General features: G+C 44.7%; 1 pseudogene; it reads right to left on the bottom strand.

Annotated features, from left to right (window-relative positions):
* Nucleotides 1-398: 398 nt before the first annotated feature.
* On the bottom strand, nucleotides 399-15,636 carry LOC124696595 (annotated as a pseudogene).
* Nucleotides 15,637-16,105: the final 469 nt, after the last annotated feature.

Raw genomic sequence — 16,105 nt, 5'->3', positions numbered from 1 at the left:
GTGCATTCTTAAAAAAAGAGCTAGATCGAAGGGTTTGAGCGTTTGAGGGTGTGGTACCACGGACATTGCCATCGCTAACTCCAGCCTAAAGATAAGTGAGAGTAATCCAAGTTACATACCATCCAGCCGCAAACCTCAATTGGTAGCAAACCAGCTACACTTTGTGTGTAGCTGACTTACACATTATTGTTTTTGTGTACACTCCTTTTCAGTATAGCCATACTTTTTGAAATAGACTATGATTTTGAACTCTCGAGTAACTGTGATATAGCCATCTCATATAATTGTCCACATACATTAAAAAAGAGAAAATAATAAAACCCGACATTGAACTGAAACAAATTATTTCATCTGATTATATTTGAAATATAATCTGGATTGGAGTGAGGACAATGAAGCTAACTAGTGCATCCACCTGGCCCCCCATAGTAGAACATTGTTACCCTGAGTTTCAAGCCGAAATACACCGGTTTGATAGCATTTTCTGTGGGTCTCAGTAGCATGAAGACTATCCCAAGCAGGATCATAACCTTGACCATTAACATCAACATACTTAACATTTCGAAAAGATGCCGCCGAACTGCTTCTTGGCCACTGCCCACTCCCCATTGGTGGACTAATTTGCCCATTGTACGAACTTGTAGTTCCTCCCCATGTTATAATGCCAGCATAGTCTTGCATGCTACGGAGAAGACTTTTTGGCCAATAGCCCACTGGGTTAAGATTATTGATATCATGTCCAAAATACAGCCACCAATCTCCATCTTCTTTACTCTGCATTATCAATTATTTAACTAAGAATAGTTAGATTTGATGACCATCATTACAATCTACAACACATGTTCAAGACGTGTTTATTGATGTGTCTATATGAGCACATAGTAAGAGATATTTTTATCTCACATAGTTGGTGGTTTGTCTACGGATCGGTCTTCCAACATCACATTAGGTTTGCTATGATGACTTTTTGAGCTTTGGAGGTGGTGTTTTGACTCATAGGTGCATATGATCCTACTGTAAAAATATAATAAAAAAATCAAAATAAAAAATGTAAGAAAGATAAGAAATAAAATTTCGTGCGTATATCCTGACATTGTATGTTCGCACACAAGTTTTTGGGGAAAACGAACATTTTACGTGACCTGTATAGAAAAGATAAAAATGTTCCGCGAATAGTTATGTCGGAGCAGAAGATTTATCTTTTTTACATGTGACACAAAAAATGTTTGGGGTGCTCCAGGCTCGATGGTCCATTTTACGACATCCGGCACGTCTATATGATCGGGGAGATCTCCATAATATTATGATAGCTTGCATCATTCTACACAACATGATAGTCCATGATAAAAAAGAGGAGGCTGGCAATATTCTTGATTTGAATCTGAATGAGGAAGCAGGCTCATCAACCGTCCTTCCATCAGTATTTACTCATGGTGACATGCCAGCATTTGCCGATGTACTAAACAGAGATGCTAGAATCCATAATCATCCAACCCACAGAGCTCTAAAAGATGATTTGATGAGCATATTTGGAAGAAGTTTTCCACTGTAGACTATATTCTATTTCCGAGTCTTGATCCATGTAATGCTAAAATTTTATATATTTGAATATTCAATTTTGTTCGTATATTTATCCACGTGTACCAACAAATAAAATTTCATGTTGGTACATGCCACAACTAGATCACAATGTTGAAGTACTACTATAGATCCCAAGAGACAATAAATGCAAATTTTCATGTCACCACATTTTTCATACTACCTACTAAAGAGGTAGTAACATGGACTAGTATCATATGCATGATATTAGTATATGATACTCACCTCTATGACTAGCCTTAAGACAAAGTAACATGGCCCTACTAGGATATGATGTTTCCGAAAACTAGTTTCGGAAAAACTTGTTTCGTCCCCAGTTTAAGGAAAATACTGTTTGGGTGCTCCAGCTAATTCAAAGATTTGCAAAACCAGTTTCTCATACACCCGTAATTTCGCGTTTTAGAAAAAACGACTAATAGTCGTTTTTGCAAAAACTCGTTTCCCCAAAACCAATAACATGGTACGGGACTGTTCTTTGTCTTCAGCGGCTGGCGGCAGACATGAAGAAGCGTTAATTGGTTTCGGTCATGCGCATCCATGTTTTTTATCTGACTGTTTGGTTTCAGAGGGGGCGCTTGTTAGCACTTAATCTTGATTTCCTTGTATCAGCGTTTGCTTTAGTATCCTGCATGTAGTTAGGTGCGATCGTTGTAGCCTTTTGTAGTCTGGCAAGGTGTGCGTGTGATGCGTACGAAGCCGACGAGTTTCAGCAGAGACATATGAGTCGAGATGCTTGCGGTGCCGTGCGATGCGGTGAGCATGGCGAGATGCCTGTGGTGGTGCGAAGCTGCTGTGCAAGTGCTGAGGCCAATAGGCTGTACGTGAACCTGCCGGTAGTTTAGTTGTGTTGGTTTTGCTAGCTACATGTTCTTGTGCATGCTTTGGCCGAGTCTGCTGCCTAGAGCGCGATTCTAGGAGAAGATAGGGATCGGCAGGCTGTGGCCTGCTGCGTGGGTGCATGCACTAGTCAGGTGGTGTTAGTGGCCGGTGTGGTGTGTCTAGAACGTGTGTGTGAGAGAGAGCCTATTTAAGACTGGTGTGAGCATGTATGCATTTGAGAGATTGAGTAAAGAAGAAAAAGTTGGGCTATGTGAGGCAGTCCAACGCCAAAAATACTCTTGTCTCCATTGTCTACCTTATTCTAGTGTGAGTTCAGAGATAGAAGAAAGGGGCTGCGAGATGCAGCCCCAACAGCGCTTCGAAGCTCTGCTGGCTGTTAATATCATGGAGCTCTTTTTCTTTCCATGGTGCTAGCGGAGAAGGTCATCAAGCCGAGATTGGTGGAATATCTATGATGGTCGGATCTTGGTGAGGTGGAATTGGCTTAGCGATTCGTGACTTGTAACAGCGACTGGTACGTGGGGTCGACTGCACAGGAGAAGTTTCAGAGTCTTATCTTTCAGGGTGAAAATCCATGGTCTGGCCTTAATTGAATTGGCTTGGCAATGTTCTTGTTGAAGGAATTGTTTTGAGAGAGATGACTTTCTTCAGGGTGAAAACCTAAGATCTATGATCGGGCGACGACAGCGTTTTTGCACTATTTCCTTCTTGAAGCCGTCGCTTATGGACAAGCTGATCTTCTGGTGTTGTCTCGGTGGTGTCACTCTTGCTGTTTCAAGTTATAGATCTCTGTAGCGGTACCTTTCTTTTCTGTAATTCTTTTTCTATTTTTTGGCTGTGTACATCATTTATGTCATTAGGGCATGATGTTGTTGCAGAAGCTGGGTGTAATTGGTATCTCCGTGATATTAATATATGCTCCTTATCGAAAAAATGAAGAAGCACGCGAAGGTAGGGGTCGGCGAGGGAGGTGAATAGCGACAGAAGCCACAGGGAATCAGAGTTGCTGTGGCGTCTCCGTCTCTCCTTGTCGCCAGCGGGCGATCGTAGCTGTGGCGATGCAGGGTGGAGCTGGAAGCTGGAGGTGATGGCCAGGGCCTCACCGGCCTTTACGCTCAAGGACTCGACGTTCACACAGTCTATGAGAGAAGATCTTTGATCGTGGCCAGCGGCAAGGCAGAAGTGGGCAGACCATCGAGAACCGCGACAAGGAGGTGGAGCACCTCGATCCACTGCTTTACGACATCGAGCTCGGACTGCCTAGCGTCGGCCACCTTAGAGCATCTCTAGTCGCGTCCCCAAACCGTCCCCCAAACCGCGCCGGATTGAGCGTTTGGGGGACGTGTTTTGTTTGTGCCGCCTTTGCGGGATGTCGCTCCCCAGCCGCGTCCCCCAAACGCCGCCCCCAAACATTTAAAATACTTTTTTTGGCATTTTTATTTCAATTTCCACAACCTAATACATAATTGGGAACGTGGCCACAAACTAATACATAGTTGGAACCGTGGTGGACACAAATATAAAATATTGCAAATAAACTAAACCTAACTAGGCCGTGCATCGGAGGTTTGTTGTGTTCACTGCTAAGAAAGAACACTCGAGGGCACACCCAGTCACCTAAACTGGAAAATCCAGCGGGAGGATGGTGCCCTTATTGGTTCTACCGATGAGGCGAACAAGCAGAAACCTCCGTGCACGTATTCGCTGCGAAGAAACAACACTCATCAGTCGTCCTCCTCGTCGGTGCTGTCGTCGTGGGAGTCCCTGTCGCCGTGGTAGTCCAGGCGGCAGCGCCTCTCGTCGAAGACCTTGACGCTCATGTCCCTGTTGCCGAAGTAGGAGAACACGAGGATGAAGCCGGCTTGGAGGCTGTGGTGGCGCGCGAACTTCTCCCAGCCGATGTTGAGGTACATCTTGCCGCGCGCGTCGTAGATCGTGTCGACGATCCATCGGTAGTAGCCGCACGAATGCTCCCGCAGATGCATCTTGCGGGCGTACGCCACCGACGTACTCGGCGAAGGAGTCCGTCAGCCTCTGGATGCCGCGCGGGTCGCCCTTGAGGACGAGGACGAACTCGAACAGCACGTCCGGCTCCACGTCCATCTCCGACGATGAAGACGACGGCGTGGGAGGCGACGGCGAGCGTTCAGCTATGCCGCGGCCACGTCCACGACCACGACCACGGCCGTGAGGTCGGCCTCCGCCTCTACCAGACATAGCGTCGAGTCTTGTTGAGAGATGGTGGCGGCTAGGGTTTGGGAGAGAGGTGCTAGGGTTTGTGTGTGAGAGGGACGATGAGAGGCGCCCCTTTTTATAGGCCGGAGGGAGGCGGATGAGCGGTGGCGCTCATTAACGCCGGCACGCAGAGCTAGGCGCGACGGGACGCGTCGCTGCGCCCTCTGTGGGAGCTGCACCGTCGCTGCGGGAACTGCACCGTTGCTGCGCGCCAATAACTTCTGTCGCGAGGTAGGCGACGGTTAGGTTAAAATTAATTGTGCCGCTGACTGGTCGGCCCCGCCACTCCCCGCCTCGCTTTTCGTTGTGTCCGGCGTCCCCGGTGCGTCCCCTGTGGGACGGGGACGGGCTCGGAGCGCCGGACACCGTATCGGAGCGCGCCGGACAAAAATGAGCTTTGGGGGACGCGGCTAGAACGTATTTTTGGTCCGACGCGCCCTAAATCCCTTTGGGGGACGATTTGAGGAACGCGACTGGAGATGCTCTTAGAAGCTCAGACTTCATGGCCCGACTGTGTGGCATCAGCGATCCTGGACTTTGTGTCACGAGGTGAAGGAATGAGCAGAGGTCCAGGGGATGCCGGAGCGGGCTGGTGGCCCCCGCTGAGATGGGCGACGCGCGGCACCCCGGCCAAGCGTGGAGCGCATGCCGCGACAGCGCCTATGCGAAGGTCGCTGCCACACGCTAGGTGGCGTCGCCCGTCGGGCGCTGGTAGCGATGGAATGTGTTCAAGGGCCATGTTGGCGGTGCCCAGGCACCCGACGACCGCCATGGCCACGCTATTGAGGAGGAGGTGAGGTGTATGAGGCAGACACCACGCTCGTTCGACCGAAGCTCCGGCACCAGCCACGATGGTCCGGCTGCTTTGGCAATGCTATCGGCATGTCGTGCGTTTCCATATAAACGGCCCTCGAAAATGGTGGTCGTGTGAATTCACTAATGTTGTGTTTGGATGCAGCGAATTAGGCATGAAATTGAATTGGCAATGGAAAACCAAATCCATTAATTCAATGGAATACCACAAATCATGTTTGGATGCGCGTGGTATTCAGTTATAGAATTCACGTTTCAATGGAATACCAAATCCTGTTTAGATGTCATATGTGTGGAAATGAGAGTATTTTTGACTTTGAACAACATAATCTCTGTAATATGCATAAAAATATACCAGTATATTATTTCAGATGTTTCTCACTATTATTTTTCACACAATAATATATTAATAATCCAGAAAATATAATACACATGACAAAAATAGTACACAATGGATACATAATGTCTCACAAAAATAGCACAAAGTGGATAATAAAAGTGGATACATCATGTCTCACAATGGATAATAAAAAACCATGGTCAGCATCACATCTGCAAGATTTGTTCAGCATCACATTAACATGAACCATTCGGTTACAGGAAGAAAAAGCACTAAATTTGATACTTTCCATGAGTTAATCTCACTAATATAGCTGCTATGTTAATTCCTAGAGCATCATCCGGCCCAAAAAAGCACTAGAGCATCGCTGTTATGGTAAGATTGGAGCTGGCGGGCGCGGTGCCGGACGGGAGCCGGGCGCAGGGCCGGATGGGAGGAGGCAGAGCTGCCGGAAGGGAGCCGGGCTCGAGCCGGACGACCGCATCATGCGCGGCTGCGCCGATTGGAGCTGGCGGGCGCGGGGCCGGACGGGAGCCGGGCGCGGGGCCGGACGGGAGGAGGCAGAGCTGCCGGACGGGAGCCGGGCGCGAGCCTCCCGCCGCCGCCGCCGCCGTCGCCTAGGGTTAGGAGAGGAGCAGCCGGGGGACGGGCGAGATGGGGAGAAGCGGCCGGGGGACGATGGGAAGAAGGAGGCTGCGTACCGGGACGAACGGCGATGGCGGGCGAAGCTCCAACGGCGGCGGCGGGTCGGCGGCGGCTGGTCGAAGCTCGCACCGCGGCGATGGGGAGAAGCTCGCGACGAAGAGGCTCGCGCGCGATAACGTTTCCGAGCGCATTTCCGAGGTCTGGAGCTCGGAAACGGCTCGCTCGTTATTTTGCTCGGTGTGTACCCCGCGCGGAATTGGTTGCTCGATTCCAGGGTCTAATTCACAGGACATCCAAACAGCAGAATTGAGGCTCCAATTCTAGATTCTCCAATTCCAAGCCCAATTCTTTGCATCCAAACACAACATTAGAGTTCAAACAAAGTACTACATCCGTTCCAAGGCTTAAGCCTTATATTTTTTTTTAAAAAGTTAAATGAAATAAAGTTTGACTAAACTTTTAGAAGAATCTATGAACAAATATGATATTTTATAGATACAATATGAAAATATATTTCATTATCTATCTAATAATATTGATTGTACTTTTCATGTTAATCATTTTTGATAAAAATTTGATCAAACTTGACATAGTTTGACTTTCTGAAAAAATATAGCCCTTAAATCTTGGGATGGAGGTAGTACTCGGTAATCCAGTTTTAACAAAACACCAACTTAAAACTGGTTTTCCTAGAATTCTCACAATACCCGTTTAGATAAAATTGGTGTCAAATACTCGTTATCCAAACAACCACTTAAACGTTGTAGTAGCTCAACCGGCTAAGAGTAAAACATGTGGCCCGGCAGATCAAACGTGCCATCAGCGAGGTGACACAAACTAGTACGGAGTATTAGAGTTTAAAGTTATACGGTATACATGGTCGTCTACTGAAGTAAAAAAAAGTACTAATTGACTAAGGAATAGAGTGTTCCTAACTATTTTTCCTATGTTGTCTAGAACTTATTTTGGATGAAGAGAACCGCTGGCATTATGTCTACTTGTCTGCCATATTATCTTATTTTCTTATGAAAAAATTACCACTTCTGAAATCATACCTTAAATATCTTCACTGTAATTCTGATTTGTCCACTAGATGGCTCCAATGTATCTCCTGGAGTAATGGTAGCTGTGTTTACAGGTACAAAGCCAACACAATCCAGGTTAGCACACCCATCCTTCGTATTATCCTTCCATCCAAATTAAGAGCACATGTCAAGAATATATTAATTAAACATCGACCTTAAATGAAAGAAAACTTTTTATTAATTGATCTAATCTTACCATCCAGTAGGTAAAAAAATGTGTTTTGCTATCACCATATCGTTCAGGTTTAACCTGAAAGAAAAATACATGTTAGCCTAATTGCATACTCCTTTGAAGTAACTACGATAATCCGCATCATCAATATAAATTATACCATGATCTTGTGTTTAGGGACCAAAATTCTAGTAGAATAGATGTGACTAACAAACACAATGCATGATAATAGAGAAAAACCGTGCTATGGCAAAGGAATAAAAGACAGTTGCCATCTGGACCCTTTATTCAAGCCATATCTGCATCTTGCTAACTCAAGGAGCTGTGCAAAGAGATTCCTTTATTCAAGCCATATCTGCATCTTGCTAACTCAAGGAGCTGTGCAAAGAGATTAATAATTATCTCTCTTCTTCCCATTGAGATACAAATGGCAGCGGTTAGGTGATGGTCAAGCACTCATGGCAGCTACCAGCCCAACTTACGCTGAGTGCCACCATACCTACGAAGTTGCTGCCTAGCGGACATGAACTAAAGCAAGACTTCTTTTCTTACACGGTTAAGTAAAAAGTAACCATGTTTGGCAGAAAACGTCTCCACTCTTGTCGCTGCCAGACGATCATATCTCTACTACTTATCTCTATCTCTACTACATATAAAGGCACAAACTTGTGTTGGAAAATTGAATCCCGGCCCTTCATCTGTGTACATCGCATGGTTCAGATTCGTCCATTCTCCCCTCCCGTAATTGACGCCCTCTTCCGTTCATGAGGCTTCATCCCGTGGAAAATAAAATCGCACGACCTAGATCAAGATCGCCCCATGCTTCGCCCGTGGAAAAATAAACTGCCTCTCACTACCTAGATCACGATCGCCCCTACTTTTCAACCTGACTCCCCATGTCCCGCCGCCTTCTCTCCGCGTGACGCCACCAAGGGCGATCATCTCTATCTCTATCTCTACTACATATAAAGGCACAAACTTGTGTTGGAAAATTGAATCCCGGCCCTTCATCTGTGTACATCGCATGGTTCAGATTCGTCCATTCTCCCCTCCCGTAATTGACGCCCTCTTCCGTTCATGAGGCTTCATCCCGTGGAAAATAAAATCGCACGACCTAGATCAAGATCGCCCCATGCTTCGCCCGTGGAAAAATAAACTGCCTCTCACTACCTAGATCACGATCGCCCCTACTTTTCAACCTGACTCCCCATGTCCCGCCGCCTTCTCTCCGCGTGACGCCACCAAGGGCGATCATCGTCGCCGTGCTTGGATCCAGAACTGCTCCAACATCCCTCACCCTTTCCCTCTCTCCTCACTGCCCACAGCGCTCCCATAATGACTAGAGAACAGGTGGTCGGCGATCTTGGACGGCTGGAGAACCGGTGGTCGGCGGCGCTTTGAGGGTAGATCCCGGACATCGCGATCACATTCACACTACCACCGAGGTATCAGCCGTCGCGAGAATGCCGCCAAGTCTGCCCGACGATACTGATGCTAGAGATTGCCGTTGACAAGTTGTCCAACCAAGAGGAGGTCGGACGACTTCGCCCTACGCCAAACCTGACGAGGTCACCCCCGTGTTCGTCACAGGGCACTGACGATCTAGCAATATTCATCCGGCCCTAGGTATCTCGGCTCCCTTGCTATCCGTTCTTGCAAGATCTCCGCCACATGGTAGGCTCGCCCTACAGATTGCAACGGTGGCCACTGGCCACATTTGCTGTCTTCCACACCCTCTCTTTTAGCCTGATATACCCTCTCTCCTAATCTGATGGTTCTGTTAGTTTTTCAGTTAGTAGGATTTGGTATTTGAGTTGAGGTACTGTGTAATTTCAGTGCATACTTACTAACTGTGCTGCTTGGAAGATTTTTTTTGATAAGTTCTGTGTACTGCTATTTCCTTTTGTGCAAATTATGGGTCCATAGGATGAAATTATGCAGTAATACTGCTTGCTTATGGGCTACTGATAACAATGTCAATTGGCTAGATTGTACAAATATTCATATTATTCTTTCTATCATGCTTTTTAAGATGCAAAGACGTACTCGATGGAGATTGGTTTAGATTGAGCCCAGTTTTATACTACAGGCACGCAGCTATTGGTTTTCTTTTAAATGTATGGATGAATGTAAATATGATGTAGTATGATATACTCAAGTTCACTTCGGTGTGCGTGCAAAAGGTTAACGGATGACGAAAGTGTTAAACGTTGTTTCAAATGTTGAATTAGTCTTCTAAATTTAATAAAATTACATGATAATTATCGTTTTAAATTAGAGGAACAAAAAGATATATGAACATTAAGTCAAGTTGTATGTTGAGATGTAGCGAAAATGTGACCTGGAAATTGATACATACTGGTTGAAGGATTGTAATATGCGGACCACAATGGAAAAGTGTGGAATAGATGTTGCACGTACAAATGAAACGCACGTACACGCTAACTAGTTAGAATATGTGTGCGCAGCTCGGTGAACCAGGCCGTAAAAGTGAAATATGTTTGAAATATGCTAAAAAATATTCTAAATATTTTAATTTTTGAAATATGTTTTGTATGTACCGGGTGTATATGTACCCGGGTTCAGTTTTGAGTTTTTTTTTTGACATGGAGTTTTGAGTTTTTGATCTTGACATGCAGCATAGCCACATCGTTACATATTTACGGCCTTCTTGATTCCGGAATGTCCGATCCTATGTTTAACTCAAAGTTATATGTCCGTCCCACCTCACCAAATCTTCCACCTCGTCAAAGTTATGTGTCTGTTCCGCTCGGTTCATCTAATTTGTTCCATTTCTTGTGTTTTGTCCCGCAATACGACATACCCCAGATTAGGTGTTGCCCGTCCAAACTACCTCTCCTCCCGACCTACTACTATTAGGAAGAAAAAATTCATCGTGTTCTCATACGGATGTGTGATATATTTTCACCTTCTCTCACGATTTTCTCCCTCCGCTCCTTTTCTTCCAACATATAATTTTCTCCCTTTATCTAGCTCCGTTCCTTTGTTCTGTTTATTTGATTTCGTTTTTTTCCTTTTGTTGTAGTTTGACCTTCTTGCCCGTTACAAGGAACCATCGGTGTTTGCGCTTGGATGGCTTACCTACGGTGGCTTGTTGTTTCATGCATGCGCATTGGGCTGATCAATATAGGGTGTTGGCTTAGTAGCGAGGTCAGACCATGTGTTTCCTTTTCCGTGATTTGTGTTTAGGTTGTTTCTTATTTATATAACCCACACGCTAAAAAGTGCTTGAATGCTATTTATCAAACAGAGCATTCATTTTCTAACAATCCGATGCGACAAAAATGAGCCAGATGGAGCTGCGCTTAGGAGCTTCGTCCCGACATATCAGCACCTAAGCACTGACACTTTTCTACTCCCGATTCTTCCCCAACCCGCCGCTGATCCCTGGACTACTGCCGCAACTGTCCGCTGAGTTCCCGCCATCACCGCCGCCTTTTTTTGCTGCCTCCCACTGATTTTCCGCCGTTGTGCGTCTGGTCTTCCATCATCGAGCCTTGCGTGCTCCCTGCTGTGTTGACTGCCTGCGACCAACGCCATCACATTTCCTCCTCCAACTCAGCTGAGGACATCTTCCCCGTGAACATCGCATAAGGGATCTCCATCTACGGTGGCGCGAGGAGGCTCGCCGTCCTGGCTACCGAGGAAGAGAACATGAGAAGTTGCCGCGAGGTTGTCGTGAGGAAGGAGAGACAGTGGGTCTCAGTGCGCGTGAGAGAGAAATCAAAGATGATCATCATTGCGGGGAAGGAAGCGAGCATAGGGATGTGAGAGACCTTGTCCCTTTTTCATTTTAGCCCTCAAATTTTTGGGTTAACGAATTTTACATGTACTTTTCTGTTTAGTCTTTTTTAGACTTAGTTGAATATTGCATTTTAGTCCCTTCCGCCAAAGATCGCACACTCGATGGCATATCCCATCGATGGCATATCCCATCTTTATTCCGCTCGATTCGCTCCTATCACCAACATATACCAATTGTAATGGCCCCTGCCATCCCGCCCTCCCCATTGTCCTAGAGCTTCGATGCGCCACCGTTCGACCTCCCGATGAGGATCGTTGTTCTAGTTGCATCCCAGAGGGCATGGTTGCAACTGAAAACACAACAAACAATAACTTATTTAAAGGAGTGTAGCAAATGCATCTATTCCCTTTGCAACATGTATGGCATGGCTGCAACTAGAACACCACGAGCAACAACTGTTCATATGAGTGCATCAAGTATAACATGCACAAAATGCAACCCCATTTGGGGATGGATTCTGAAGTTGTGCACCATCATCGTGAACTTACGTATCACCGTGCCTAAGTTTCCTCATATCATGGGTCGTGTTTTGCCTTGTAATTGTTTTACGTTGCAAGAGCTACATATTTTATTAGGTTTAAGTTGAAAGATCTACATGGTGTAGTTGCATCCACTATTAGCTTATGTTGCAGCAACTATAGGGTTTAGTTACATTTATTATTAGATTAAGTTGCAAGAGCTTCATGATTTAAACTAGTAGGAACTAGCTATAGATTGAAAGGCTTTCCGTGGCTTATATAAAAGTGCATGCTCCACAGGATAATTTCAATGGCGCATGCAAACCATATGCGCCACGGAAATTTGACCACTCTGTTGCACACGCAAACCACATGAATCATAGAAATGTGTATGCGCAATTATGTGTAAAATATTGCTATATATATGCGCCACATATTTTTTTTTGGACTTTTAAATTATAGATTTTTAAAAAACTTAGATTTTTTTATATATAATAATTTTAAGAATCTTTTCCAATTTTGGAAATTCTAGGATTTTTTATTTTTTAAATTAGCTTTTTAAATTTCTAGAAATTTAGTTTTTTGAATATCTTTTATTTTCTAGATTATTTTGATATTTTTCATTTTTTGAATTTTAAATTTCAGTTTTATGAAATTTTAGAATTTCAAAGATTCTTCTAATTTTTGAACTTCAAGGATTTATTTCATATTTTTGAATTTTTTTTTGTAATTTCTAAATATTTAGAGTTTCTAGAATTTTTTATTTTTTGAATTTTTGAATTATTGAATTTTAACATTTTTTCTGAAATTTCCATTTCTTTGGATTTTTGTAATTTTTGAATTTCCTTCTAATTTTTTTTGGCTTAAGAGGGTTGATATCAATAAGAACTTTAGTAGCTCAACAACTACATGTTTTAGTGGCACCTGTTATCAAGTTAAGTGGCAACTACTACATGCTTTAGTTGCATCCATTATTAGGTTAAGTTTCAACAACTAAATTTAACAAAGCATATACAAATGAGATATAGTTTCGAAGATCTCGTCATGAGACGCCCAATCGTGAAAATAGTCGCAGTTCCTATACACAAGTTATGACTTTGAAAATTTTCTCCATATGAAATTAAATGCACATGTGGTGTTTTTTGGGTGATTACTGTGAGTTGTCATAAACTTTCCTTTTTGAAAAGTGAGGTCTTTACTTTTATAAATGGGTGCTAGAATAGACAAACTAGCACCCAGGTGGGTGGATGCTGCCTAGCCAAGTCTTATTTATATGGGCTGCAACCTTTGCTTGTACACCATGTTTTTCTGTCTTATTCAGGCTTCCAATATTGTTTTTAGTCCAGCTTAAAAGTAGTTATCAACATGCCACGTAGGGTTGTTTCAATTCTTGGAGAAATTCAGCAATTAATGGTATCGACATATATGCAGAGCTTAAGAAAATGGTTATAGTTTGCAACATATTGTCAGGACACATCTAACTCAGATGTATTTACAGCCATACAGGTATTGCCGTCATACTTCTTTTCTTTTGTACAGAGTGCACCATGCATCGTATAGTTATACCACAGTCTACTAATCTTTCTTGGATACCCATTTTGTCAGAATCATTACAGACCGAAAATCTTTACATGGTGCTAGCTAGCAACAGAAACGAAGAACCCACTTGGTCCCTCATTGGAAACGATAAGTATTTAATATAATCGTACAATTTAGATAGACAATAATTAAGTTGCAAACATCAGAATTACTGCCCAAATAGAACATTTGTTTTGGTTTTACTCTATGTGCTTCAGCTTTTCTCTACATGAAGGAGTTTTTAAACATAAGCGATGAACCCGACTTTAGATTAACAAAGCCATCAACCGGCAAGGAGTACAACAAAACCGACAAGTAAAAAGAAACAAAAAAACTGGGGTTACCAGCTAGAAATACAGGCACAGGGGTGATGCAAAGCTACAGCCTAAACCAAAAACAGACCAGGCAGATCCGAGCAAGGCTCTAGACTACAAGATCTACAATAGCGTCCGAGGCTACAACTAAACACCGGCAACTCGACCTGAAACTTCAAGCACCGAGCCGCCACTCCGTGGAGCCGCACCAGACTGAAGTAGCACACCGGACCGCCTAGCAAAGGACCACCATCACCGAGAGAACTAGCTAACTGCGGTAGTGAACATGCGAGCCTCCATAGATCAAAGGGGGAAACTTCATGACAACGCCTTCAGGAAGGGGAACGGCACTCACGAGCGTCGCCGTTGTCGGTACAAGGGAGCTTTCGCGGAAGCTTGAACACCCACTCCAAGGAAAACCCGAGTCTTTGCACCTGCCGTCAGGACAGTCACCAGCTGTTGAAGACCACCGGTGTCCCCCGTGCCACGACACAAGCTCTGATAGCTACCCTAGGCTCGAGAGCGGCCACGCAAAACGAAGGCACGCCATTTAAATGAAGATGGTCACAACAAACTCAGGGCATCGAACAATAGGTATTTCAAGGAGGACCTCGAAGAGAGCGCAAGTCAGCAGGGCAGCAGACAATACACCGGGGGAAGGCAACCAGCGGCAAGAGTGTGTCATGGCATGCCTCCACTGAGGTGAACGACATCCGAAGACGCCGTCGTCGCCGGCAATGGCCGAAGCCTTGCGGTGCTTTCACGGACACACCATCGTGCACGCTAGCGTCCCTGCAGGCCAAACCCAACGAGCTAAACCAATCCTGCAGGCTCAACTCTGAGATGCATCGTCCCCACGATCGTCACAATTGGCCGGGGAATCATGCAGTCGGTGGCGACGAGACTCGCCACCATGCCAATGAAGAGCTATCCACACCGCCAACAACCCAGTCTCTTTCAAGCGGAGCAACCCGAGAGAGGCAGACGCGATGTCCAAGCCCCTGCAGCGGACATCCGCAGCTAGTACGCCGGGCACCGGAGCCGCCCAAGCTCCGGAACCTTACTAGCCATGGAGAGGAACCCATGCCTAGCAGGACCAACTCCAGCGCATCTGGCCCACCCAGCCTGTGGCTGCCCAGATGAGGCCAAGACCTAGGCCCGCCAGCCTAGATCTGGGCCTCCGCTGCCACCCCTGACCACGGCCACCCCGGCAACCAGACGCCAGCGCCGCTGCCGACCGGACAAACAGTCTTCCTCTCCACATGAAGGAGTTACAAGATGAAAAATGGTATATAGTAGTTTGGGCTAAAAATAATTGGCTTAAAAACATAGGTCCCTCGAGAACTATTTCCAATTCATCTAAGTTTTCAAGTACTCTACACAGGGCATCATCTAGTACGATATATCTTCTAGCCAAAACATAGATACCTGCATGCATATAGTCCACTGAAAATTCACTTATCTACCATATAAACACTTCAAGCATAATTCTACGGGGCTTTTTCTATATACCTGAAATTTCTTCACATGCATCAAATTATCAAAACTTATGTCATATATTTTCCAAGATTGTTAGGATGATGACTATTATTGCTCATAAATATTGTAAAATGGAGACAAAATTACCTCCCATCCAGCTATAACTTGGGTTTCCCTATTGCCGTCAGCTACCCAGATCTGGGAACCAACTGATTCACCCTTCTTTAAATTTGGAAAAGCATAGACATCCATAGTCGCTATAGCACCAGCATATTTGGCTTCGCTTGATTGATATGCACAATACTGTAAGAGATAATAAGAGACAATGTCATGTTTCAGTTGACACATGTCCTCCTTTAATAACAAATACACATATGAACAACAATTGATATATAAGGTCTATCTAGCCTTGAATCCCATCAGAGGCTTGGGTTAAGTGTTGATTTTGTGTATGTCGTGATAATTTACTTTATTAATTAAGTTCGAATAAAATACCAGGGAGTAGAATAAATCTACACTCCATCAACCTTTCACCCTTTTGCTATTGTGCTCAGCGCCATCTACAGAACTTAAACAACTCATCTTTCATTTCCCGATCAATATGAAACCTTAGTATAAGTAGTGTCTTGATTACATTAGATTAGAGATAGATTAAGTTAATTGTTATTATAATAGAGACTCGAAAAAGACCTATCATGCCTCATAAACAAAAATTATGACA

This window comes from Lolium rigidum, chromosome 3 (assembly GCF_022539505.1).
Source record: "Lolium rigidum isolate FL_2022 chromosome 3, APGP_CSIRO_Lrig_0.1, whole genome shotgun sequence".
NCBI lineage: Eukaryota > Viridiplantae > Streptophyta > Magnoliopsida > Poales > Poaceae > Lolium > Lolium rigidum.
This window is presented reverse-complemented; position numbering and strand designations above follow the sequence as displayed.